The sequence below is a fragment of the Schistocerca serialis genome, chromosome 5 (assembly GCF_023864345.2).
Source record: "Schistocerca serialis cubense isolate TAMUIC-IGC-003099 chromosome 5, iqSchSeri2.2, whole genome shotgun sequence".
NCBI classification, from domain to species: Eukaryota; Metazoa; Arthropoda; class Insecta; order Orthoptera; family Acrididae; genus Schistocerca; species Schistocerca serialis.
In genome coordinates this window covers 599663359-599689790 of record NC_064642.1, presented here as the reverse complement: position 1 = coordinate 599689790, position 26432 = coordinate 599663359, and the positions used below count along the sequence as shown (strand labels likewise).

General features: G+C 41.1%; 1 protein-coding gene across 1 annotated transcript in view; it reads right to left on the bottom strand.

The window, feature by feature from the left end:
* LOC126482125 (lutropin-choriogonadotropic hormone receptor-like) overlaps positions 1-26432 on the bottom strand; it is a 367911-nt gene that overhangs the window by 249139 nt on the left and 92340 nt on the right. The window lies entirely within an intron of this gene.

The following is a 26432-nucleotide window of genomic DNA, read 5'->3' as shown; positions in this document are numbered from 1 at the left end:
CCTAGCGCTGCAGACCTCCTTGCTGCTATGTCCCAAACCGAATTAAATGACACACACGACAACCCGGAATACTACCCGTGGCACCAAAGATAGTACCACAGTACTGGCTATCGATAACCGCTGCTGCTGCCACTCGCGGACAAACAGTACTAGCAAGAAGGAATCGAGGCGCCACTACCTCCATCACACGATGTCAAGTTATGGACGGCAAGAACGCGAGCCGCACACGTCTCAATTTCATTGAAGATATCGTCGTTGAATTCGACGCTCAGTCCAGGATGAGCTTGTCGCATTTGGTAAAGAATGTCATCACTCATAACTCTCTTTGACGGTGTCCCATAACTGTTTTGGGTTCGACAGGGTACATGTTATTAGAATTGTGGCGAATAAGTCACTCATTTGTTCAACTGAGGTTGTGGGTAAGGCTTCTTGTAGTGTTAGTTCCCAGCAGTTATCGTTTCCCAGCAGTCCGAAGCGTTGGCACGTTTCTGTGTACGTCTCACATAGGTAACCGTAGGTAGGTAGGAACATCGACATATGGTACAGTTGTCGCAAATCGATTCGTGTGGCACAGCTGGTAAAAAGATGTTAATTTTGCAATCTGAGGTGGTTCGCTTGCCATTTTTCTGGCGGTGTCTTTTGTGAAATAAACTCTCTGTTTATTCTCCTAATTTACTGCTAGTCGTCGACGTTGCACATCTGGTTCACGTTCGCGTATGCGAAAACCGACAATCCGCCATGCTACATCGTTACTTTTGATGTGTCTTCCCGTTTGGTACATGAGGATTTTGGCGTTTCTGTTTTGTTGTTCGCTGTCCTTGGCTATTTGAAATAATACCATGTCGCTGCCTTTGTTCACACACTTACAGATATATTTGATGGATTTCACTGAACTGCAGTATGCTATGTTTATGTGTACTTGGAACATTTTTGAAAGGATTGTGTTATATGGTACTACCCAATGATTACACAGCTCTACAAAATATTTTTTTTTTTCGTTGCCAGGGAAGTTTGAACGAAAATGGGATATTGTTATGATACTCATTCCGAGTATATTTGTACTTTTTCCAAATTAGCTCTGGTTTTTGAGATATAGGTTATTTGTGGAAATGAGAGTTTCATGTGGATAATATCGACTGCAGGGTCCATATATGGTGTAATGTATTTGCTACCTGTTTTTTAATTAGTGATATTGTACTATCTTTATTAAACAATTGTGCTCAGGGAGTGCATCTGTGTGGTTGAGGATTACATCATGCAAACATCACACTGTCAGCATGTTTTCAGTCCTGTTGTGCGGTGCGTGTGTTGAAGATATTGAGGGTTGTGCAGATTTGAATTCGGCGGTACTCGACATTCATTTGTTGGCCGAGGTAATCCCCGCAACAGCCGATAGGTAGCGTTCAGTGTAAACAAGAAAAATGGCGATGGTCGAAAGTCACACACATGTGCAGTGCAGCTTCAAGGAGATAGAACCTTTTCATCGTGACGTAGCAAATAAGAGGTGAGTATTCATTTCACACAAAACAATTAATAATGTTTGTTGGATGTGATTGACATGCAAATACAAGAAAGTTCTGCATAATATGTAGTATTTGTGCAATTTTGTTTTAGGGAAACATGAGTTCTTCACGCCGTCTTTGCGTGAACCATCCAGATGAGTTCTGCTACATTTGTGGTGAATACGTTCTTCAAAAGAACAGGAAGAATATCACTCCTTTTGTGAAGAAAGTGTATCTGGCATATTTCGGAATTAAACTTGGAGATCAAGACAAGGCGTGGGCACCCCATAAAGTTTGTAAATGCTGTGTGGAGTGCTTACGGCAGTGGACAAAACGAAAAAGGAAAAGCTTAAACTTCGGAGTGCCTATGGTATGGCGAGAGCAGAAGAACCATACAGATGATTGCTATTTTTGCATTGTTAATGTGAAAGGTTTTAATAGGTTCAAAAAACGAAAGTGGGAATATCCCGATTTGGAGTCAGCAAGAAGACCGGTGGTGCACAGCAACGATATTCCTGTACCAACCTTCACAACATTACCCACGCTAACATCATCAGATGACGATGTGCACGGCGAGGAATGTACAAGTAGTGGTTCGGAATACGAAGGACGTGAGACACAACCCCAGCAGTTCGACCAGAAGGAGCTCAGTGACTTGATACGAGAACTCAATCTTTCAAAGCAAGCATCAGAACTCTTAGCATCCAGGCTTAAGGAAAAGAACTGTCTTCATCCAAGTGTTAAAATAACAGCTTACCGGACGAGAGAAGAAAACCTTCTTCCATACTTCAACCAAGAAGAGGTTATAGTGTATTGCAGCAACATACCTGGACTTTTACTTGAATTGGGGCTGCCAGAATATAGACCAGAGGACTGGCGTCTCTTCATAGACAGTTCCACTAGAAGTTTAAAATGTGTTCTCCTACACAATGGCAATCGTTACGCATCTATTCCAATTGCCCACTCAACAAAACTTTGTGAAGCATATGCTAACATCTAGATGGTTCTGCAGAAAATTCACTATATGCAGCACCAGTGGTTGATTTGTGTTGATTTGAAAATGGTGAACTTCTTGCTTGGACAACAAAGTGGATACACAAAGCACCCATGTTTTATCTGCATGTGGGATAGTAGGGCAAAGCACGAACACTGGAAGCAGAAAACATGGCCTCCAAGGGAACATATGGCTGTTGGTGAGGCAAACATCATTAATGAACCTCTGGTTAGTAGGGACAAGATTATTCTTCCACCATTACATATTAAGTTAGGACTAATGAAGCAATTCACCAAAGCTTTAGACAGAAATGGTAATTGCTTCACATACATCTGCAATACGTTCCCTGGACTCAGTAGTGAAAAACTTAAGGCAGGAATATTTGATGGTCCTCAAATTCGCAGGCTCATCAACGATACCAATTTTACAAGTGTCATGACTGTCACTGAAGCATCGGCCTGGAACAGTTTTGTCGCTGTTGTAAAATGTTTTTTGGGCAATCATAAAGCTCCCAATTACGAGGAACTGGTCAAAAACATGCTCACTAACTTTCTAAACTTAGGAGCTAACATGAGCATAAAATTGCACTTCCTTCACAGCCACTTGGATCGATTTCCTCGTAATCTAGGTGATTTCAGTGAGGAACAAGGAGAGCGGTTCCATCAAGATATGAAAGGAATAGAGGAAAGATATAAAGGAAGATGGGACAGGCATATGATGGCAGATTATTGCTGGAATCTGCAACGTGACTGTTCTGAAGAGACCTATAAAAGGAAAGCGTGCAGGAAGCGGTTCGTCATGGACGGAAAATGATATACTTATAGAGAAACTTTTCAATTATGTTTTATACGTGGACAAATGCCTATCAGGTTTTCATAGAAGCTATTTATAAAGATTATTTTCTTTTTTCATTGTAGTTTGTAGCGCTCGAGTTCAGTATTAGCAATTTTTTCTAATTTTTTGAATAAATCATGCATTATCTCAAAAACTAGAGCCAAACTGCAAAAATGATTGCTATATTCGTCCTCAGCACCACTAACCCATCCTAAAGCCACTCAAATATCCTTGGCAAGAAAATGAGTGTTGACCAGTGTTATCTTTTCGCAGTTCGTCGCTGCCTCGTATTCTTTTTTTTCTATGAAGCCACCATTTTTGGGTGATCGTCTCCTGGTCGCCTGTATTTGGGATAGCTATCAAATCTGGTTTGTGTGTCGTCCAAGTAAGGTTTTGTTTTATTTTTTGTACATTTTCCATCACTCATACATGGCGAATTGGGATTTAATGGTTCGCATGGACCGTGAATCATGCTTTTTACTATGTCGTACTGTTCCTGATCTTCTTATGGATTGGGAAATTCGGCTTGGATGATTTGATTTTGTCGAAATCTGTCGGATGAATTCCGTCGTGTAGCCGTAAGAGATTGTGTGAGCGAGGCAGCCCTCATTTTTGCCATTCAACTGCGCACATCCAGCATCTGACGGTTCCTCAGGTGTGGTATTTTGTGATAACTTAAATACATCTCAAATGTTTTTTGTCGGAGAACTGTGTTTCTTATGACGCGTCAATGTGTATCTTAGTTGTTCTCTAATTTCTGGCACGACAAATTGAATGTGAATGTCATGAAGACGTCAAGTCGTCCATATTTTCTTATATAAGCCACGGCATCTTGAGTGTATTCGCGCATGTGCCTTGGACTTCCTATGTATGATGAGGGAAAGATTACCATTGTTACAATGTCATCAATGTTTCCGGCATTTATGATTGCTTATCGATGGTCGATGTATTCTTCCATGCATAGTTTCTTCTGATTCAGTCTTTTGTGAAGCACTCGTTCCGCAACTATTTTCGCAAACATATCTACCAGGAACTGTTGGAGTAAAGGGCGATTGTTGACAATCTGATTGTTTGTTTCATTCTTTCTGATCATTAAGCGGTAAGCGTAGAACTCCTTGGAAGTGACTTTTTTGTTTGTTTCAACGCCTGTTTCATTTTGGTTTTGTTTCACGTTAAAATGATATCCGTCCTCTCCGTGCAGAAATATTAATGTATACTGGAGGGTGTAACATGACGGTGCGTCTCTGCAACGCGTTTAAGCCCTTCTCTTCTCCGTTGTACAATTGTCACGGCTTGCATTTTATTGTCCACAATTACGATGGCAGCTTCGTGTATCTGAAGTGCATTAAACTGATGTTCGTGTTCTCCACGTGGTCTTTTGTATGCTCGAATTATAACTTTAACGTCATCACAAATCATTCGGTCTAGTGCTGTTTCGAATACGTGAGTCAGTTGATTGTATTTGTGTAAGATTCTCTGTACATCATGGACTACTTCTCGTCTGAATCCACAGATATTTGTGCAATGTTAATCAATTTCTGTTTACTAATTTCCGATGAAATTGACTTGCAGATATTTATCATCTTCGTTGGATAGTGGAAGTAATGATCCCATGTTACGATATATTTATTTGTCCTTGGTCGGAAAAGAACATAGTCGATTTCATCTTCGTTAGAGTTGATCGAAGTGACACCGAGAATAGTTAAGTGGAAGCAGACGTTGTACGCTTTCATATTTTGAAGAAAGTGTTTTGATTCTGGAGTTTTCACGATCATGTAAAAGTTCTTGCGTAGGTACTTCCAGTGGTGATAACAGAAAGATTGTGTCGCAATTCTTAATTCTTTAGTCCGTTCACTTCTTTGTTCTTTGGTTTCACTGCTTCTCACAGTGCTCATTTTCGTTCGTTGGGAACTTAAACGTGATTCCTGCTCTTCGTCTGTTTCGTTTCTTCGCTGTTCTTTTTGTTTTCATCTTTTTGCTTCAGAACTGGGAAGATTTCCTCCTCTTTTAGGTCTGGCCGTCGTCTAAAATATAAATCAACCCAAGATCTTATTAACAGATACACTAATTAGACTTTACACATTTTTCACACTTTATTTTCGATTTATATTCAGTCATTGTATCTCTTTGATTATTCACACTTCACTATTTGTTTTTATTCACTCACTGCACTACCTCTCTACTTTCCATCCTTCGTCACTGATAAGAAACAGACATTCGAACCCACGACGAGTCTTACTGTAGCCCCCACCAATGGGTATCCCCATCAATGGGATGTTGGGAGTGCTCTGAATGTTCTGGACTGTTCTCGAATAGGCTAGTACTCTGTAGCTCCCATGATCGTACCAGGACGCGTTTCTGAGTTTTAGCAGCAAGCGCATTGTACGCTTACTTGTCTATTATGTATTGATTGAAAAAGGAATCAGTTCCTAATCTTCTGTAAAATTATATTATTCGATCACTAACTGACATTCGGCTTCTCAGGCCATCTTCATGTGACATCTGAATGTCGCAGATACAGATAAACACGAAGCGCTACTTACACAAAAATTATTTGTGCAGAAGACACACAATTGACTAAGTGCTTGCATACGAAAACGTCACAATAATTACATGAACTGAAAAGTGGACAAACAAAGTTTTTGTATGGAGATAAATTAAACTAATGATAAGAAATAACGAGGATTTACAGTCTGAGTCTAGTATTTGTAACGGAAATTTAATCCAAAAAAGGGGAAACTGAATCTGATCGTTTAATATTACGTTGAGATTTTGTGTGTTTGTTGATATCCGACAGTTATAGTATGTCAAGTTTCTGCTCTTCTTGACAGACTGTAAAACTTTCGAACGGTTTTCTGCTAAAAGCTGATTAACAAACGTCGACTCTTTCTTCCTTCAGAACAAACTTTTTTCATGTCCACGTAGCCTAATTGCCACAGCTCTGACTGACTGACCAGTATACACTTTTTTCAAACTGCATGTAAGTGATTTTATATTGACCACCCTGTGCCGAGGTTTGCCGTTTGTCCTTACTATTAAATAAAAATTTTGATATGTTATTGATATTATAAAATGCTGGTCTACAGATGCAAGACCTTAACTTTTTTGCAAGATTGTCTGATATGTTGACAATATGAGAGTAGCTGGTAATTAAGGAGAAATATTCGAACTTTTCTGACCACCTTTTCGCAGAAAAGCATTAATATGATACAGAATGAGAAGTTTTACATTCTGTCAAGAAAAGAAGGAAGATGATCGTACTGCAAATACCGGAAATCAACAAACGCATGACTCAGATGCCAGTCTAGTATTAAATGATTACACTCAGTTTCCATTTTCCCCTTCGTAAAATTAAGATTTCTTTTCAAATATTACATTGAATCTGTAAATTCATCTTATTTCTCACCATTTGTTACACGTATTGCCACATAAAATATTTGTTTACCACCTTCTTTAGTAAATATAATTATCGTAAGGTTTTCCAAAGTAAACATTTCCCCATTTTTGTATCTTCTCGATAAGTAATACCGCGTAAGTCGCATGTTATGTTTATCTGTGTTTACGACATTCATTTGTCACCTGAAGACGGTGTTAGAAGCCAAAAGCCAGTTCGTGAGCAAGTAAATATAGTTTGCGGAACATTAGGAATGTTTTCTTTAATATTTTTATCGTGTTCTGCCGAGCACAGAAGGAAAATTCAGTTAGTTTTACAATTTATTTGTTCATTAGCAGTGTAGAAATCGGCAAAATAATCTTAAAACACCGAAAACCCCACGTATAAACTTTTTAACAGATCTCTCTTCAATTTTTACTTGTAAAATTGGCCATAGATATGGATGGCCAAGATTTTGAGCAAATAATATTGACAGCAGACATTTTATGGTTCTGTGCCTCAATCGGTAAAAAAGGAAACCTTACAGGAATTACTTTCTTGTCCGTCTGCCAGTCTGTCGCTCCGACTGCTAAAAAACCTTTTCTCAGGAACGGTAGACCAACCAAGTTAAAATTTATATCACATATTAAGGCCTGCGAGACCTTTTTATTCTAAAAAAATTGGAATTTCTAAGTCAGTGCAATCAAATGATGCGGCGATTTATGTCATATATTTTGAGATTTGCAACCTCACTCACGTTGACTTAAAAACCAGAAATTTCGCAAGAAGCGAAGTTTCGCGATACTAGTAAGGAAATAAATTCTAAAAATGTTAATCTGTAATTGTATCACGCGAAGATAATTTTTTTTTTTTTTTTTTTTTTTTTTTTTTTTTTTTTTTTTTGCATCTATTATCCGATTGACTACTGTCCGTCCGTCTGTTAAGACACATTTTTCTCAGGAACAGGTATCAGTCTAAGATTTATCTCGCTTACTAAGGGCTATGGTTCCTTGTTTGTCCCTTGAAGGTGTAAAAACGTAAGCTTCTAAGTCAAAGCATTCAAAAGATGCGGACATTTATTCCACATATTTCGATACTCGCAGACTCATCAAAACCTATAGAGTTCTTCCGGCTGAAAGCAAAGACACGAGGAAATTTTGAACTTGATATTATACCGCACGAAATAAAATTTCTTTTCTCATTTGTCTTCCGACTCCATACCTTAAATCAATACTTTCTCGGAACTCTGTAAATTCTCGAGACCGATGGCTTTCCAGTATCCATGTCGATAACAGCCAATTATCGCCGAGACTCTCGATTCCTAGAACGGACGAACTATCAATATACATAATTATATTGGCACAGAACCTTCACAGAGTCAGTCCTATCGTCACCTGCCAGCTTTTTAACTAACAACCGGCCGGGGTGGCCGAGCGGTTCTAGGCCCTACAGTCTGGAACCGCGCGACCGCTACGGTCGCAGGTTCGAATCCTGCCTCGGGAATGGATGTGTGTGATGTCCTTAGGTTAGTCAGGTTTCAGTAGTTCTAAGTTCTAGGGGACTGATGACCTCAGAAGTGAAGTCCCATAGTGCTCAGAGCCATTAGAACCATTTTTTTAACTAACACATCCGTGTGATTTTTTAACGTTTCAAAACAAATATAAGACTCATTTGGTATTTATCACTAATACGTAGTTTATTGGTTCTCTTCTTCGTTGATGCAAAGTAAAATATGTGCCCTATTTCAAATAAAACTAAGCTCACTGAAAACTTACATCACTTTAACTTTTCTTCAACTTTACCTGAAGTGAATGTTATTTTATAAATGATTAACCTGATCTTTCTCTAAAGATCATGGAAGTTACTTACGTGAAACTATTGACTGTTGATCCATTTACGCTTGGGCTACCAAAGCAACATTGTGTGGTGAGTTGTGTCACATGACAATTACAAAAAATTCAAATGGCTCTGAGCACTATGGGACTTAACATCTGTGGTCATCAGAACTTAGAAATACTTAAACCTAACTAACCTAAGGACATCACACACATCCATGCCCGAGGTAGGATTCGAACCTGCAACAGTAGCGGTCACGCGGTTCCCGTCTGAAGCGCCTAGAGCCGCACAGCCACACCGGCCGCCTGACAATTACATCACCCAGTATCAAACATAGTTCCGGCCCCGGTCATTCGAAGGACACGGGTATCACCTTGTCTCGGCAGTTTCTTGGTCCTCTCTGGAGGGAGGGCTGTGATTTACGCCCCCAGAACGGCAGTGTTTTGATAAGCTCCGCGCAAACACAATACAGCTCTCCTGCGGGAACCGGCTGTGCTGGGGGATTGAACGTTATCGCTTCCGGACTGTTGTTGCCTTTCCATTCTCTGACCAAGCTCTCGTGGTTTGCGATAACTCATGTTTATGGGCAAACACTGAGAACGTTGTGATATCTGTACTCACAAGAGATTCATACTACAGACTTCACCTGGGAAATCAGAGAGAGGAACACTTGTTCCCCGATACTAATCTACACAGAGAGACAAAATTATGTAACAATGAACGTAGCACATCCTGATGCCAGTGGTTTTTCTCAGAGTTCCTGTGTCAGAATGTTTCAGTAGATTCTGTAGTGACACTGAAAATACACAAGAGATTCGTTTATGTTTTTTATAAATAGGTCGCTTTAACTTTTAATTCGGTAAAATTCAGTTAACTAAATAATAACAATAATCTATTCCTAAATGGTTTCAATTTTCTCTGGACGCTAGCTCCGTTATCATCAATGTTGTACATCTACATTTGCATGTACTTTCAGACCAGTATAATCATTTAAAATACTCGGCATCCTCAAAGGAACATTGTACTACCTAATTGACTTTAAGACAACATCATTATTGAAGAAGTAAATGCACCATTTAGTGATGAAAATATGGTTTTAGCCACAAAATAATCGCTTCATCATTGCACAAACATTTCAGACTCGGTGTGTTCATTTTTAGATGTCATTTTAATTCGAAAATACTGTTATCACATTTTTCTGAAAGTTTAAAAACGTGTTTGCATATATATCTAAACTTAGACCTGAAAGTATTGCGAATTTGTTCAGCTGCACATTTTTGTATCTTTACCGGATCAAAAATTGCTGTATCTACATATATGTGGTCTTTCATAACTGTCCGTATAGCAAAACGCATAGTAACTGTACCATATAATGAGTTGTTGCCAATATTTTTTGTTGCTGACGATTCAGAGTTCATTTGTGTCTGTTATTGTGTTATTGTGTACCCAAGTGTACCGTAGTCTGTTTGACAAGTTATAGTGTTGCTCTGGCACTACTGTTTCTCCCTTCTACTGCTCCATCCAGTGAAACACTGCCCTCGCTAGTCTAGCAGATATTCCACTAACCTGTCCCTTCCTCTGGCAGGCGTCCTCCATAATCTTCTCTCCTCACCTATTCTCTTCCGTATATCTTAATTTTGTGCTTCATTCGCCCACTTAATTTTTAAAATTTTGTGACAGTACCATGTTTCAAGTGATTCTACTCTCCTACTTTCGGGATTTCTCCTGTCCACGTTTCATTTCTGTACGGTACCGTATATGTACAACATGTGCCATCTACCCTGACTTTTCATGCAGAAGCAGAGTAATATATGTATCAAGTAGATGTTGTTTACTACCAGGGGGATGTTAACCATCACGACTGCGTGTGTTGTAACTTCTGCATAAAACTATCCGGACATCACTATGTATGAGGTCGTGCTGAAAAGTAATGCCTCCAAATTTTTTATGTGAAAACTCTTACAACTTCTTAAATAAATCAAACGTTACATATTTTTGACATTATGTAGACTGCTAGAGCCGATGTGAATTTTTATACTATTCTGAAATACCAGGTACGCCAGTATCGCTTGTAATTCTTCTTATTGATTACTGGTTTCGACATATCTGTGTTGTCATGATCAGATCTTGCAACACATTCCAAAAATCGTGAAAATCTATTCGTTAATATGTTACAAGATCCGATGATGACAGCACAGATCTGTCGAAATAGGCAATCAGTGAGAAGCTTTACAAGTGATCGAGTACCTGATATTTCAGAATAATAAAAGTTATTTCGATTCTACAGCTTTATTCTTGATGTCTACAGAGTTGCAGCGCTCTGCCGCTAGAGGGATCCGAATTATAGCATGCAGCACGGCGGTTTGTAAACTATGTCAGAGCGTGACAAACAGCGTGCTGTAGTGGAGTTTCGAATTCGAAGAGGTCGTCCACAAGTGCAGTACCCTCTCCTTCAGCATGATAATGCCAAACCACGCATAAGTGATGTGGCGTCTGCAACTGTCGGAGTCTTGGGTTCATTGTCATCGATCATCGCCATAACAGTCCCTGCTTGGCCTCATCAGACTTTCATAAGTTTCCAAAACCTTAAAGAATAGTGTCGAAGGCTTCACTTTGACAGCGATGAAGCGGTGCAAGCGGAGATGAGGTACACGCAGATGTGAGGCTGTGGGTCTGTGAACGAAGTCAGATATTCTACAATGATGATTTCGACAAACTTGTCTCTCATTGCGAAAACTGTGTTCGGTGCTGGGGTGACTGTGTTCAAAAATAAACATGTAGACATGAAGAATGAAGTGTACAATGTTAATAACGTTTGTTTCACCTAAAAAGCTCTAAGAGTTTTTACATAAATATTTCGGAGACATTACTTTTCAGCACGCCCCCATACATAGGTGTGTCCTGACACTATTGATCAGACAGTGTATCTCCGTAAATAACAAAGTTATCAAATGGGCACTACGTGTGGAAAGGCGCACCCGTCAGTATGGAGGGAGGCGGAGAGTGCTGTGTTGTCAATGGAAAAGTAGGTCAGCGGAGCTGAATGAATTTGAATGTTATTCATCACTGGATGTCACCTCAATAACAAATCTATCAAGGATATTTCAACTCTTCTAAAGCTGTTGGTCGTGCGAATCGGGAACGCGAAGTAGCAACTACGGTTGAACCAAGACCGTCAAGTATTGCCGAGGATGGTTGTAAAAAACAACGGTAGGAATGACTTGTGAGTTCCAAAGTGCTATCAACAGTCCATTTGACACAGCGACCGTTAGTGTAGAGTCGAATATAATAGGGTACAATGGCCGAACAGCTACTCATAAGCCACAAATTTCTCTAGACAGTACTAAGTGGGAATTTAAATGGTGTAAAGAGCAACACAGCTGGATAGTAGGTGACTGGGAACTTGAGATTCGGAGTGATTAAACACGCTGTACCCTATAGCAATCCAGTGAAAAGCGTTATCTGCCATCATGTGTAGCGCCAGCAGTCAAATGCGGAGGAGCTAATATTGCGGTGTAGGAGTGATTTTCGGGATTAGGGTGTGGCTCTCGCATAGCAAATAAATAAATGCTTAATGTGGAATGGTATCAACACTTTTAAGGCATTGTGTTCGGAGTTCACTAGTGTATGAGCATGACAACGCGCCTTGTCATAAGGCAGAATCTGCGAAGGAATAGTTAGTGGGCAGTTAACATCCCTGAAACGGTCTGGCCTGCCCAGGGTCAAACTGAACTCAGTGGACCATCTTCGGGCTGAATTAGAACGTCGACTTCGTTCCAAACTAGAGCGTCCTATATCACTTCCTTCTTGGTTTGTGCTCTTGAGGAAACAGGGACTGCCATTCTTTACAGAGACATTCAGGACCTCATTGAAAGGGTCCCCAGTGAAGAAGTCATAAGGCAGAAGGGTGGACGCACATTATATTAGTGCCCAGTAATAGGCGTTTGATACTTCTGATCGAATAGTGTTCTTTTAAAAAATAGCACCCTACGTATTTTATTCGGTAATCCACTTTCTTTCATCCTCTCGTCAGACCTGTTCAGAAACCTGTCACAGTCTACCATTCGTGTAAACATGACGTATTCAAATCTGTTACACAAAATTGAACTTAACTGTTGTTTACTACCACACAGTGTGGGTATCCGGGGTAACGTAAATCGTCCACCTGCTGAAGATGGCAGTAAAGAAATGGAAGTACAAGGAAAATAGACATACATCACTCAGTCAACGGTCTTCAATTGAAGAATTTTACGAGTACGAAGTACGCCAATGAATAAAAGGTACGCTACCGGCCATTAAAATTGCTACACCAGGAAAAAATGCAGATGATAAACGGGTATTCATTGGACAAATATACACTCCTGGAAATGGGAAAAAGAACACATTGACACCGGTGTGTCAGACCCACCATACTTGCTCCGGACACTGCGAGAGGGCTGTACAAGCAATGATCACACGCACGGCACAGCAGACACACCAGGAACCGCGGTGTTGGCCGTCGAATGGCGCTAGCTGCGCAGCATTTGTGCACCGCCGCCGTCAGTGTCAGCCAGTTTGCCGTGGCATACGGAGCTCCATCGCAGTCTTTAACACTGGTAGCATGCCGCAACAGCGTGGACGTGAACCGTATGTACAGTTGACGGACTTTGAGCGAGGCCGTATAGTGGGCATGCGGGAGGCCGGGTGGACGTACCGCCGAATTGCTCAACACGTGGGGCGTGAGGTCTCCACAGTACATCGATGTTGTCGCCAGTGGTCGGCGGAAGGTGCACGTGCCCGTCGACCTGGGACCGGACCGCAGCGACGCACGGAAGCACGCCAAGACCGTAGGATCCTACGCAGTGCCGTAGGGGACCGCACCGCCACTTCCCAGCAAATTAGGGACACTGTTGCTCCTGGGGTATCGGCGAGGACCATTCGCAACCGTCTCCATGAAGCTGGGCTACGGTCCCGCACACCGTTAGGCCGTCTTCCGCTCACGCCCCAACATTGTGCAGCCCGCCTCCAGTGGTGTCGCGACAGGTGTGAATGGAGGGACGAATGGAGACGTGTCGTCTTCAGCGATGAGACTCGCTTCTGCCTTGGTGCCAATGATGGTCGTATGCGTGTTTGGCGCCGTGCAGGTGAGCGCCACAATCAGGACTGCATACGACCGAGGCACACAGGGCCAACACCCGGTATCATGGTGTGGGGAGCGATCTCCTACACTGGCCGTACACCACTGGTGATCGTCGAGGGGACACTGAATAGTGCACGGTACATCCAAACCGTCATTGAACCCATCGTTCTACCATTCCTAGACCGGCAAGGGAACTTGCTGTTCCAACAGGACAATGCACGTCCGCATGTATCCCGTGCCACACAACGTGCTCTAGAAGGTTTAAGTCAACTACCCTGGCCAGCAAGATCTCCGGATCTGTCCCCCATTGAACATGTTTGGGACTGGATGAAGCGTCGTCTCACGCGGTCTGTACGTCCAGCACGAACGCTGGTCCAACTGAGGCGCCAGGTGGAAATGGCATGGCAAGCCGTTCCACAGGACTACATCCAGCATCTCTACGATCGTCTCCATGGGAGAATAGCAGCCTGCATTGCTGCGAAAGGTGGATATACACTGTACTAGTGCCGACATTGTGCATGCTCTGTTGCCTGTGTCTATGTGCCTGTGGTTCTGTCAGTGTGATCATGTGATGTATCTGACCCCAGGAATGTATCAATAAAGTTTCCCCTTCCTGGGACAATGAATTCACGGTGTTCTTATTTCAATTTCCAGGAGTGTATTATACTAGAACTGACATGTGATCACATTTTCACGCAATTTGGATGCATAGATCCTGAGTAATCAGTACCCAGAACAACCACCTCTGGCCGTAATAACGGCTTTGATACGCCTGGGCATTGAGTCAAACAGAGCTTGGATGGTGTGTGCAGGTACAGCTGCCCATGCAGCTTCAAAACGATACCACAGTTCATCAAGAGTAGTGACTGGAGTATTGTGACGAGCCAGTTGCTCGGCCACCATTGACCAGACGTTTCAATTGGTGAGAGATCTGGAGAATGTGCTGTCCAGGGCAGCAGTCGAACAGTTTCTGTATCCAGAAAGGCCCGTACAGGACCTGCAACATGGGGTCGTGCATTATCCTGCTGAAATGTAGGTTTCGCAGGGATCGAATGACGGGTAGGGCCACGGGTCGTAACATATCTGAAATGTAACGTCCACTGTTCAAAGTGCCGTCAATCCGAACAAGAGGTGACCGAGACTTAAGATCTCCTGAAGGCTTTACCGCCAATGTGTCATTAACTGACATTTAATTACAACAAATCATACGAAGAGTGACGTGTTTGTGATAAAACTTTAATACCGCTTGCCTTGAAATGGCGTACTGTAATAACACGAAAGTAATTATGCGAAAACAACCAAGTCCGGTAAGGGCTCTCCCAAGTTCATTTGTCTACTACTGTCGTGATCGCACTGAGTTCCACGTCATTTTGACATCAGTTCTGTGCAAGTCGGAAATAAATTAACTGCACCTCCGCCCCTCCCCCCATTCCCCACCTCTCTCTGCCTAACTACACGGCTCTTCTCCCCATGATATGCGGATGGAATTTAACATAATATTCCAGAATTTGAGGAGGAGCAAGTACGTTTCTCAAACCTGTTAATTTGTCGACCAACTTGTATAAGAAGGTAGTATAAAACCATGTACTGTGGTCTAAACCCAGAAAAATTTTATTGATTGATCCTGGGGTCCAGTTTAACGCTTAAAAGTAGCAGAATATTTTTATCTAATGCCTTCCCACAGTTGCCAAACGTATCAATTGTCAGTAATATCTTACAGTTTTGTACGAAATTTCGTCATTTGAGCGAGTACTTTACAGATCGGTCGTTCCAAAATGGAGTCATCATTTACAAGAAAGCACGATATATTTTTGTAGACATAGCCGAAGTACGAAAATCAACAATTGTTCCGTGTGGAGGAGTTTCATATGTGATATATGTGTCACACTGGATGAAACTCTGTTTAACGGTTGGTATGTTATGGTACACATGAACTAAAACTGTAAGAAAGTTAATGCGATTGTTCAACGTCAAAGTAAATTCCTCGATTTTCCAACCAGATAAATATACCAGGTGCGATCGGCATGTAATAAGCAGGTTATAGTTACATCAAGAAGGAACAATAATGCAAGCGATATGAATAACAGTACAAAATAAACAGCTGTCTGGGAACACAGAGCAGTAGGTAATTCACGGCTACACTCTCAGATGCGCTAAGCTCGGAACACAACCGATTAAACAACTACTCTAAACAAAATATCGGAATATGAGGCTGGTAATACAGGACATAACCAACCTCTGTCAAGACCAGAGCCGGCTGATACACGTAATGTTGACAGGGATATACAGTTCGAAACAGTAGGACCTCGTCTAGAGAATGCAATAGATACCTCTTCATAAGTAATTTTTGACTTAGAGCAAAGTAGCTGCTGGGAATTATGTAACAAACGATGCCGAAAATGTCACAGGACGGGAATCCATATCAAGATACATAGATGATGAAAGCCTAAAAGTTTCTCCGTCTAATGAAAGCAATAGGACAGTTCTCGCAGACGTGGTTAAAAATGCCTCAAATGAGACTCATCAACACCCAACGCAACTAATATTGCCAAAAAATACTGTTGCAGTCTAAAATTCATTCAGTGTGCTGTCCTAAATTCTGTGAGGTTTTCACTCGGTGAGCTAAGAGCCAAATAAGTCATCTCAGAATAAGTTTTCAATCGGTATGTCGACAGGGTCTTAGGGCCTGTGTAGCAGAAGGCAAGGTGGAAGTCGAGCGTTGCCACGTGACCTCCGAGCGGAGTAAGCAAAGGTTCAAACACAGCAATACATCAGAACAGGGCATCATGAATAACTCTCTATAACAGCTAGCACCAGAGCGCCACTGTAGCAGTCAAAGATTGCAGAAAGGGACGAGCTGGACAGCCAAGAGTAGAGGCAAGGAACACAGACTAGTCCAATAAACCACTGCTAGTCCGCTCAGTCATCTAGAGCTACTGCACTATAGGCGCGAACTCTGCTGCTTTAATAACCAAGCTTTCGGAGCTCCAAAAAACGTCCAGTTGCACCAGTCTGTGTCACCAGTGTCAGGAGAATGTATGTCTGTTGAGTTTGAATGAAACCACCACAATCTGATCGACGATGATCTGCCTGCTATCTGCTTGCTGCCTTCGACGCCGAGACGCAGCCATTCCGATGTAAGCCACAGCCGTAGTCTACCGTTGTAGGCTACTTGGACATCACAGATGAGAGGAAGACTGGTGTGCTGCCAATCCACCACTTACTGAGCGTCAGTAGTAGATGGTCTGGAAGCTGTTATACCCACGCCGTCCATGCGTGGCGCTTCCTCGCATTCCCTTGGCCATTCCGTGAGAATCTGTTGCGGCCTTGGTTGTCTAATGATCGGAAACCAGGACCTTTCCTTCACAACAACCATCGTTCTGGCCCGCGCAGTCAGCTAAACTCACCTGAGCACTCAACGGACTGTAAGGCCTCCTTTGCTGCAAAACGATGAGTAATAGGCAATGCCAACTTACCTCCCCCACGCAGCCTCCAAGCCATCGTGCTGGCCGTCAATCACTGACCTGTGGCATCAACATCATGACTCACTGAGAGGCGCATCAGTGGTTCGCCGTCGGGCTCCTGAGGCCCATGTATTGGACGACGCTGCGAATCAGCTATATTTCTCTGTGTATTCATCTTGATAGTAAAATGTCATTCCGGATGCCACTGTGTTATTGGGAGCCCACGGTGCCCAACCACTCAGCTCCCCGACCCACAGCGGCCTTGGCCTCCCTGGTCACTACATTTGGTGTCAGGAAATGGTCGTCAGATGCTCTGACACCGCTACATCCTGTGACAGAAAGGCTGTCGGATACTTGGACACCGTTATATCTGGTGACAGGAAGTAGTCATCAGATACTCTGATGCTACTACCTGAAGAGGCAGAGGTATCGCAAATGTTGCTTCGAACGTGGTCTTGAACAAATGCAGAATGTAGTGAGGTGAGTAAATATTTTAATTGTTGTCCTTTTCGTTTGTGGGCCCATTCTGTCTGGCTGGTAGGAGGAAGCGACACTCATCGCAATCTTGAAGTTTCCCTTGTCACGCAGGAGGATCCTGCTGCTTTAACGTAATTTAGAGGGAACTGCAAACAAACATTTTCTACACCAGTGCGATGTAAGTTTTGTAACCTGCCAGGGTATGAGCTGCCGTGTACCAAGGCTGTGCCGAACACATTTATTATTTTTAGATCATGTGGACATTTGGCACAAGATGATTTGAGGTCCCACTGAGATACTAGATAGCGAAAGGACTAGCGTACATTCATTTTTTGTGAATTTTTTTGCTCAGCTTCTGTATTTGTGTTTACTTGTTGCTGTAAACGGCAGTTGTAGACTGCGCAAAATGTCAAGACAAACACACACGCTGCTAGTACGCCGCTTTTGCGGATGAAATACAGGCACTGTTAAATATGAAGGAACGCGTTTCTAAGGAAGAGAAATTTATTAACATCGAGTATAGATTTAAGTCTCAGGAAGGCGTTTCTCAAAGTATCTGTATGGAGTCTAGCCACGTAGGAAGTGAAACATGGACGATAAATAGTTTGGACAAGAAGAGAATAGAATTTTTCGAAACGTACTGCTACAGAAGAATGCTGAAGATTAGATGGATAAGTCACGTGACTAATGAGGAGGTACTGAATAGAGCTGTGGAGAAGAGGAATTTGTGGCACAACTTGACTAGAAGAAAGGATCGGTTGGTAGGACATGTTCTGAGGCATCAAGGGAGCACCAGTTTAGTATTGGAGGGCAGCGTGGAGGATAAAAATCGTAGAGGGAGACCAAGAGATGAATACGCTAAACAGATTCAGAAGGATGTAGGGTGCAGTAGGTACTGGGAGATGAAGAAGCTTGCACAGGATAGAGTAGCATGGAGAGCTGCATCAAACCAGTCTCTGGACTGAAGACCACAACAACACCAACAACTGGATTAGACATTGGAGTTGTGGATAATAGATTATTTTGAGATATTGCGAGAGAAAATAGTTGGACCTTATATAATAATATACTAATATCTTTGCCGATCGTTGTCAAGGTGATTCTGCTAATAAACGAGACGTGAGATATAGTGCCCGTGAAAAGACTAAATTTGTGCTGAATAGACATTGAAAGAACTCGAACCTATAATTAATATCGTGTCGTGAGGATTAAGAAGGTTAGACATGGTAAAGTCAGAGATATCTTTATGATTTGTCAGATATTAGTGGTAAAGGACAGTTTCATGGGAAATCATATCTTTGGTAACAGGAACGCGAAGGAATGTGGTACGGACTGACTGTTATTATGCCGAAACGATACACACTAGGATCAACTCCTTCTTCACTGATTCCCCAGTGCCATTTCTCATTAATTTAAGAAGGGAACTGTGTCAATAAAACAGAATATATGAGACTTTCTCTTTGTTTTCTAAATCCCAAAAATCAGCTAGTACCTAGACAATTATATCTCAGAATATTTAAGGGTTATTGAGAAAGGCTGATAATCCTGTTACAAACAGGTTATAGGATTTAATGGAGGCATATTGACTACGAAGGTAACTAAATCAAATTATTTACGAAACAAAAATTAGAAAAAAGTACTCTGGAACCCGATTGCTATGTTATTCCCGAATAATAAATAAAATCACTGTTCTTGGATCAGTCATGGTTGAAAGTGTATGAAATATCTCTGGAAATAGAAAACGAGATCAATTTTCAACCGATAGTTCCCACAATTAGTTTCACAACGTGATTCAAAGATGTTTCATGCCCGACCCACACGGCAGGGAATGGTTCTTAACTAGCCGGACAGAATATATATATATATATATATTGTTTGTGACAACGGTGGGTGCGAGATCAGCAGTGTCTTACAATAGCTTACGTTGTGGTTAACAGGTAGGTGCTTACATTTGGCGTGCCTGATAACGTAATTATGGGTCAGGATACAAATTTTGTATCAGACTTAATTAATCAGCTATATCCGTACTTCATATCCAGAAGTTATGAACTAGCGTGTTCCATCCAGAGACTAATGGCAGAGCAGAGCGAATGCGTAGCACAATTTCTAAAACGTTCAGCTATCACGTTAATGACCAACATGATTATAATACATGCCTCCAATACATAGTTTCTGTGAGTAATTCTGAAGCACATACAAGAACTGGCGTATCGCCGTTTGTGGTGGTGAACAGCCGGGAAATACCGTCCCCTACTGATGTCTTTATTTCTAAATTAGGACCTATCTATGAACCCGTTAAAAGATTTGTGAAAAGGATACTTGAGAGCTGGTAGAAAGTGAGGCAAACCATCACTAAAGCCTTAGAACGACGAGAACAATTCCAAAAGTACGTAGGGGACCTATCTCAATAGTCAATATGCCAGTGGGTGTTAGTCATTAATCGTTACATGGATAAGAGAAAGAGGAATACATTCTTGACTAAGTGTCAGGGTCCTTGCCAATTCAATGAGTTGACTTCACCAGTGAACGTTAAAGTGTAGTTTCCATCCAAAACGTCTATTGTCCGTATTGAAAGGAATTTTGGACGGATTATCACAAACTACAGCAATGGATTCGGTGTGCATGAAAACGTCTAAGAAAGTCAAGAGGTGTTTAACAAAAGATAAAAATGAAATGCGTAGCGTATCCTATTCACTGAGTTTACAGAAAAGCTAGTAATATTCGAGTTTTTTTTATCTTATTTCTGGAGCTATTCAATACATGCTTCATTTTTTTATTCTTGTAGCACAGATGCTAGTTCCTAAGAAAAACGGATGGTTGGATGCATTAAGAAAGATATTGAAGACAGTATTGAGAATGCCGGATAACGAGGATGTACAGAAGTTGAACGACAGGACTGGACAAGCACAACTGCAGTAGAACGGCGTAGTACGCAGTAGTCGAATTTAAGACAGAGCATTCTGAACACCAAGATGGCACGTGAGTTCAGTGCGGAGTTAGCACAGTACATATAGGATAGAATGAAAACAGCAAACAACGATTTGAGAAAAATACAGACTCCGTGGAGCATACAAGACGGCAAAATGACAGTATCTAGGTTATTGCGACCATTAGCACATAGATTAAATGATGCAGGAGTGGGAATAGCGTTGTTATGAGAAGTAATTTACTTCGCGGTAAACTGGCACCTTAGTTCTGCACTACCACGGCCACAGTAATTCCTGGCAGGTGTAACATCCACGAGATAAATTTTTGGCTACAGTGCGACGAGAGGAAATTATGCCTCCAACAGTTATAAACATTATGTATTCGACGTATGAAAAAACAATGAAAACTTATAAATATTAATTATCTATAAAATATTCTATGATGTAATTACACATATCGATGTGTATCATACAAAGACAATGATAATTGTAAATTCCTTTTATGATCTGCGTTTGTCTTCCGTTGTTTTTACCTTTTGTTGGTTGGCTTATGTAGATTGCGGACGCTTATCAAACCGAGATCTGTTAAGAAATTGTAATTATTTGTTAATTATTACTTGAAAATAGAGTTCATTATTATTATAAATATGAGTGAATAATTATTTGTAACTTTAATTCCTCTCTCAGTAAGCATTATCTGTGTTAATTATTTCCTTCCGCTGCAACGAGTGCAGCCATTGATGATAGCGATTTGTATTGCGTGTTTGTCTCTGTTTTCCTTAGAAACAAATCAAATGTTTGCTTGATGAAGTCTAAATAGTGCACAATACGAAAGTATATTTTATAGCGTTTAATACGCATTTCAAATATTTACTTATTTGCTCTAACAATAGAAAGTCTCTATCAATTGTCGGCCGCCGTCTTAATAATTATCTCAGCGGCAAATTCAAATTACGCAACTCTGCAGATATAAATGCCGAACGTAATACAAATGTGTCAAAATAAATATGCACCGGTGGTTCCGAACTCATTTTAATGAAAATAATTCGAATCAGATTGGTTCTTTAAAAGCAGTGCTCAAAGCACGATCGTTATAACAAACTTTTCTAGCTGATGTATGGAGCCAAAATTAATTACGCACGAGTTGCGAAGAATATTGTTTCAGGTAACATACGTCAGTGTTGTGCGCGGCTGATATTCGGTAGTTTCAATGATCATTTTGCTGAAGATAACTGTTTCCAACATAATCCATAATTGTATAGAATCTGTTGTATGAACAGTGATTTAGTGACACTTACACAACTTACAGACAACACTTTAACACGACGTTAACTTGGAGTTCTTTAGCAACTTGATCAAATCCTTAGCCGGGAGAAAAATTATTTAGTAATTACTCAGTGTAATAAAATAAAATTATCATTTTCATTTGCAAATTAGTTAAATACCAAACCACTGAATAACACAGCGAACGCCACACAGGGTGGCACCTAGAGGAAAAGCAGCTTCCTGGAGAACTACAACGCGTGACAGAAATGACGGAAGGGAACTTGACATTATTTTACCACATAGCAACTGCAGAAGTGAGAACAGACAGAGCAAGATTTCACGTATCTGTGTGATTACCGGCAGTAGGAATGAATGCAAGGTGCTATACGATTCACCCTTATCCAGTAAGATGGGAAGCAATGGGTAAGTGGATACAAGTGAGGACGAGAGAGGCGTTAATAATTTCTGAGCGTGTGCAGTCTCACGCTCTTATGTCACTAGGGGCCCTATAGGAGTGTCGAAAAGAGAGCATCACCATTTGTCCAACCCGAAGAGTACAGACACAACGCGTGGATATGTGAAGTGTAACATTTTATAGGGAAAATGGAAGCCACCGAGTGTCAAAAGCTCATTTTCACTAGGTAGGACACCGGATCTACTCAGTTTTCTCAAAGGAAAATTGCTATAGGAATGGGATATCTTAGAGCTCGTGTTACGCACTAACTCTATTTTACTGAAAGGCGCAACTTGCGAGATAACCGGGACAATTTTTCGTCACACTCACTGATGACTCGATAGTTATACTAACTCACTCTTGTCAACAGAAACCATTAGAAGTGCTACCAGCACCAAAGACCGGAAAAGAAACAAGAAAACCTGCACCTTACTGAAGAAATAAAACAGCTTATGAATCTCAGAGTCGCTGTACATCGGACAAACAAACTACGCTCCATCCTGCAAATCATATTGCTTACAAGCAGAAGTCAGTGCAGCTGTGAGAAAAGCAAAAGAAAGGCATTTTCATACATTAATCGACAACAGAAATAGACCAGTGGTCTTGGTATAAGCAAAGTAAAAGCTGCAACTGCTCTCACTATCTCAGCCTAAGAACTGAACTGGTATTCCTATTACCTACAACCACAAAACGAAACAGACTCAACCTTTCAAAATTGGATTTATATACCACCTGAAGTACACACACATATATTTGACACCTCAAAACAAACACCTGCAAATGGTTTAAATGATTATTCTGCAATAATGTTGTTACGATGTATTTTCTTTGCACTTTGCGATTATGTCTTCTCTTCTGCTGTATGAACCTTGCACCCAGCTGATTCCAGACGCCATATTTGTTTACAAATGTGGCAGTATACATGTGAAGTGTTACGACAGAAAAAGGAACCTGTGACCACGGGAGGTACTCTAGTTTACTTATTAAAGTTTACCATTAGATAGCAGTTTAATTTTTTGTCAAAAGTTATCCAAAACCATATTCTGAAATAGTGTCTTGTTTCTCCACTAGGCAGTACCACAAGTTCCTCCAAAGCCGTAACACAACATACACATATGTAATACTGTTGTTGTTGTTGTGGTCTTCAGTCTTGAGACTGGTTTGATGCAGCTCTCCATGCTACTCTATCCTAGGCAAGCCTTTTCATCTCCTAGTACCTACTGCAACCTACATCCTTCTGAATCTGCTTAGTGTATTCATCTCTTGGTCTCCCTCTACGATTTTTACCCTCCACGCTGCCCTCCAATACTAAATTGGTGCTCCCTTGATGCCTCAGAACATGTCCTACCAACCGATCCCTTCTTCTGGTCAAGTTGTGCCACAAACTTCTCTTCTCCCCAATCCTATGCAATACTTCCTCATTAGTTATGTGATCTACCCATCTAATCTTCAGCATTCTTCTGTAGCACCACATTTCGAAAGCTTCTCTTCTCTTCTTGTCCAAACTATTTATCGTCCATGTTTCACTTCCATACATGGCTACACTCCATACAAATACTTTCAGAAACGACTTCCTGACACTTAAATCTATACACGATGTTAACAAATTTCTCTTCTTCAGAACCGATTTCCTTGCCATTGCCGGTCTTCATTTTATATCCTCTCTACTTCGACCATCATCAGTTATTTTGCTCCCCAAATAGCAAAACTCCTTTACTACTTTAGGTGTCTCATTTCCTAATCTAATTCCCTCAGCATCACCCGAATTAATTAGACTACATTCCATTATCCTTGTTTTGCTTTTGTTCATGTTCATCTTATATCCTCCTTTCAAGACACTGTCCATTCCATTCAACTACTCTTTCAAGTCCTTTGCTGTCTCTGACAGAATTACAATGTCATCGGCGAATCTCAAAGTTTTTATTTCTTCTCCATGAATTTTAATACCTACTCCGAATTTTTCTTTTTTTCCTTTACTGCTTGCTCAATATACAGATTGAACAACATCGGGGAGAGGCTACAACCCTGTCTTACTCCCTTCCCAACCACTGCTTCCCATTCATGTCCCTCGACTCTTATAACTGCCATCTGGTTTCTGTACAAATTGTAAATAGCCTTCCGCTCCCAGTATTTTACCCCTGCCACCTTTAGCATTTGAAAGAGAGTATTCCAGTCAACATTGTCAAAAGCTTTCTCTAAGTCTACAAATGCTAGAAACGTAGGTTTGCCTTTCCTTAATCTTTCTTCTAAGATAAGTCGTAAGGTCAGTATTGCCTCACGTGTTTCTACGGAATCCAAACTGATCTTCCCCGAGGTTGGCTTCTACTAGTTTTTCCATTCGTCTGTAGAGAATTCGTGTTAGTATTTTGCAGCTGTGAATTATTACACTGATAGTTCGGTAATTTTCACACCTGTCAACACCTGCTTTCTTTGGGATTGGAATTATTATATTCTTCTTGAAGTCTGAGGGTATTTCGCTTGTTTCATACATCTTGCTCACCAGATGGTAGAGTTTTGTCAGGACTGGCTCTCCCAAGGCCGTCAGTAGTTCCAATGGAATGTTGTCTACTCCGGGGGCCTTGTTTCGACTCAGGTCTTTCAGTGCTCTGTCAAACTCTTCACGCAGTATCATATCTCCCATTTCATCTTCATCCACATCCTCTTCCATTTCCATAATATTGTCCTCAAGTACATCGCCCTTATATAGACCCTCTATATACTCCTTCCACCTTTCTGCTTTCTCTTCTTTGCTTATAACTGGGTTTCCATCTGAGCTCTTGATATTCATACAAGTCGTTCTCTTATCTCCAAAGGTCTCTTTAATTTTCCTGTAGGCAGTATCTATCTTACCCCTAGTGAGATAGGCCTCTACATCCTTACATTTGTCCTCTAGCCATCCCTGCTTAGCCATTTTGCACTTCCTGTCGATCTCATTTTTGAGACGTTTGTATTCCTTTTTGCTGCTTCATTTACTGCATTTTTATATTTTCTCCTTTCATCAATTAAATTCAATATTTCTTCTGTTACCCAAGGATTTCTACTAACCCTCGTCTTTTTACCTACTTGATCCTCTGCTGCCTTCGCTACTTCATCCCTCAAAGCTACCCATTCTTCTTCTACTGTATTTCTTTCCCCTATTCCTGTCAATTGTTCCCTTATGCTCTCCCTGAAACTCTCTACAACCTCTGGTTTAGTCAGTTTATCCAGGTCCCATCTCCTTAAATTCCCACCTTTTTGCAGTTTCTTCAGTTTTAATCTACAGGTCAAAACCAATAAATTGTGGTCAGAGTCCACATCTGCCCCTGGAAATGTCTTACAATTTAAAACCTGGTTCCTAAATGTCTGTCTTACCATTATATAATCTATCTGATACCTTTTAGTATCTCCAGGGTTCTTCCATGTATACAACCTTCTTTCATGTAATACTAACTAATGTAAATCCACCCGATGATGGAGGTTTAAACCTTCGAAACGCGTCGTGGAAAAAATAAAACGGTGACTGGTAACAGTAAACTTGTTGTTTCATTTAATGTCAGTAATAGTCACGGTAAAGCATAACCTAAAAATGTTCGCATTTAAAGACTCATAGATTACTTCATGGGGGGTGAATGACTACAGCCAAGAAATTCTATCTAAAGAACGCTACTCGCAATACCATCAAAAAACCATCATGCGTACCAGCATCAACTGGACATGGTGGCATCACAGTCCAAATGATGAAGCTTTTTATTGACCCATCAGTGACCACTGTTGAGGATATCTGCAACAAGTGTTTTCCTTGTCGCCTGGAAAAAGGGACTAGTAAAGGCACTACCTAAAAACAACTTGGCCACGGCACCCTCTGATTAAGGACCTATTTTCATTCTTCGTGCACTGTCCTAGATCTTAGAATACATATAATCCACGACCAGTTAACAAACTACCTACTACAAACAACCTACTAAACTGATACCACTCAAGTTTCTGTAAACATCGCAACGTAATATCTGCTTTAATAAAGGTGACAAAAGAGGCAACGAATATGTGCTTCTTGGACTGTAGTAAAGCCTCTGACAGTGTCGTATTCGAGATTTTACTTGCTAAAGTTGACAGCTTAAAATTCTCGCAAAGTGCAGTGGTGTGGTTTCGCTCATAACTGACGTCTCACGAGCAATGCGTCATGTCCGCCACCATACAGTCACAATGA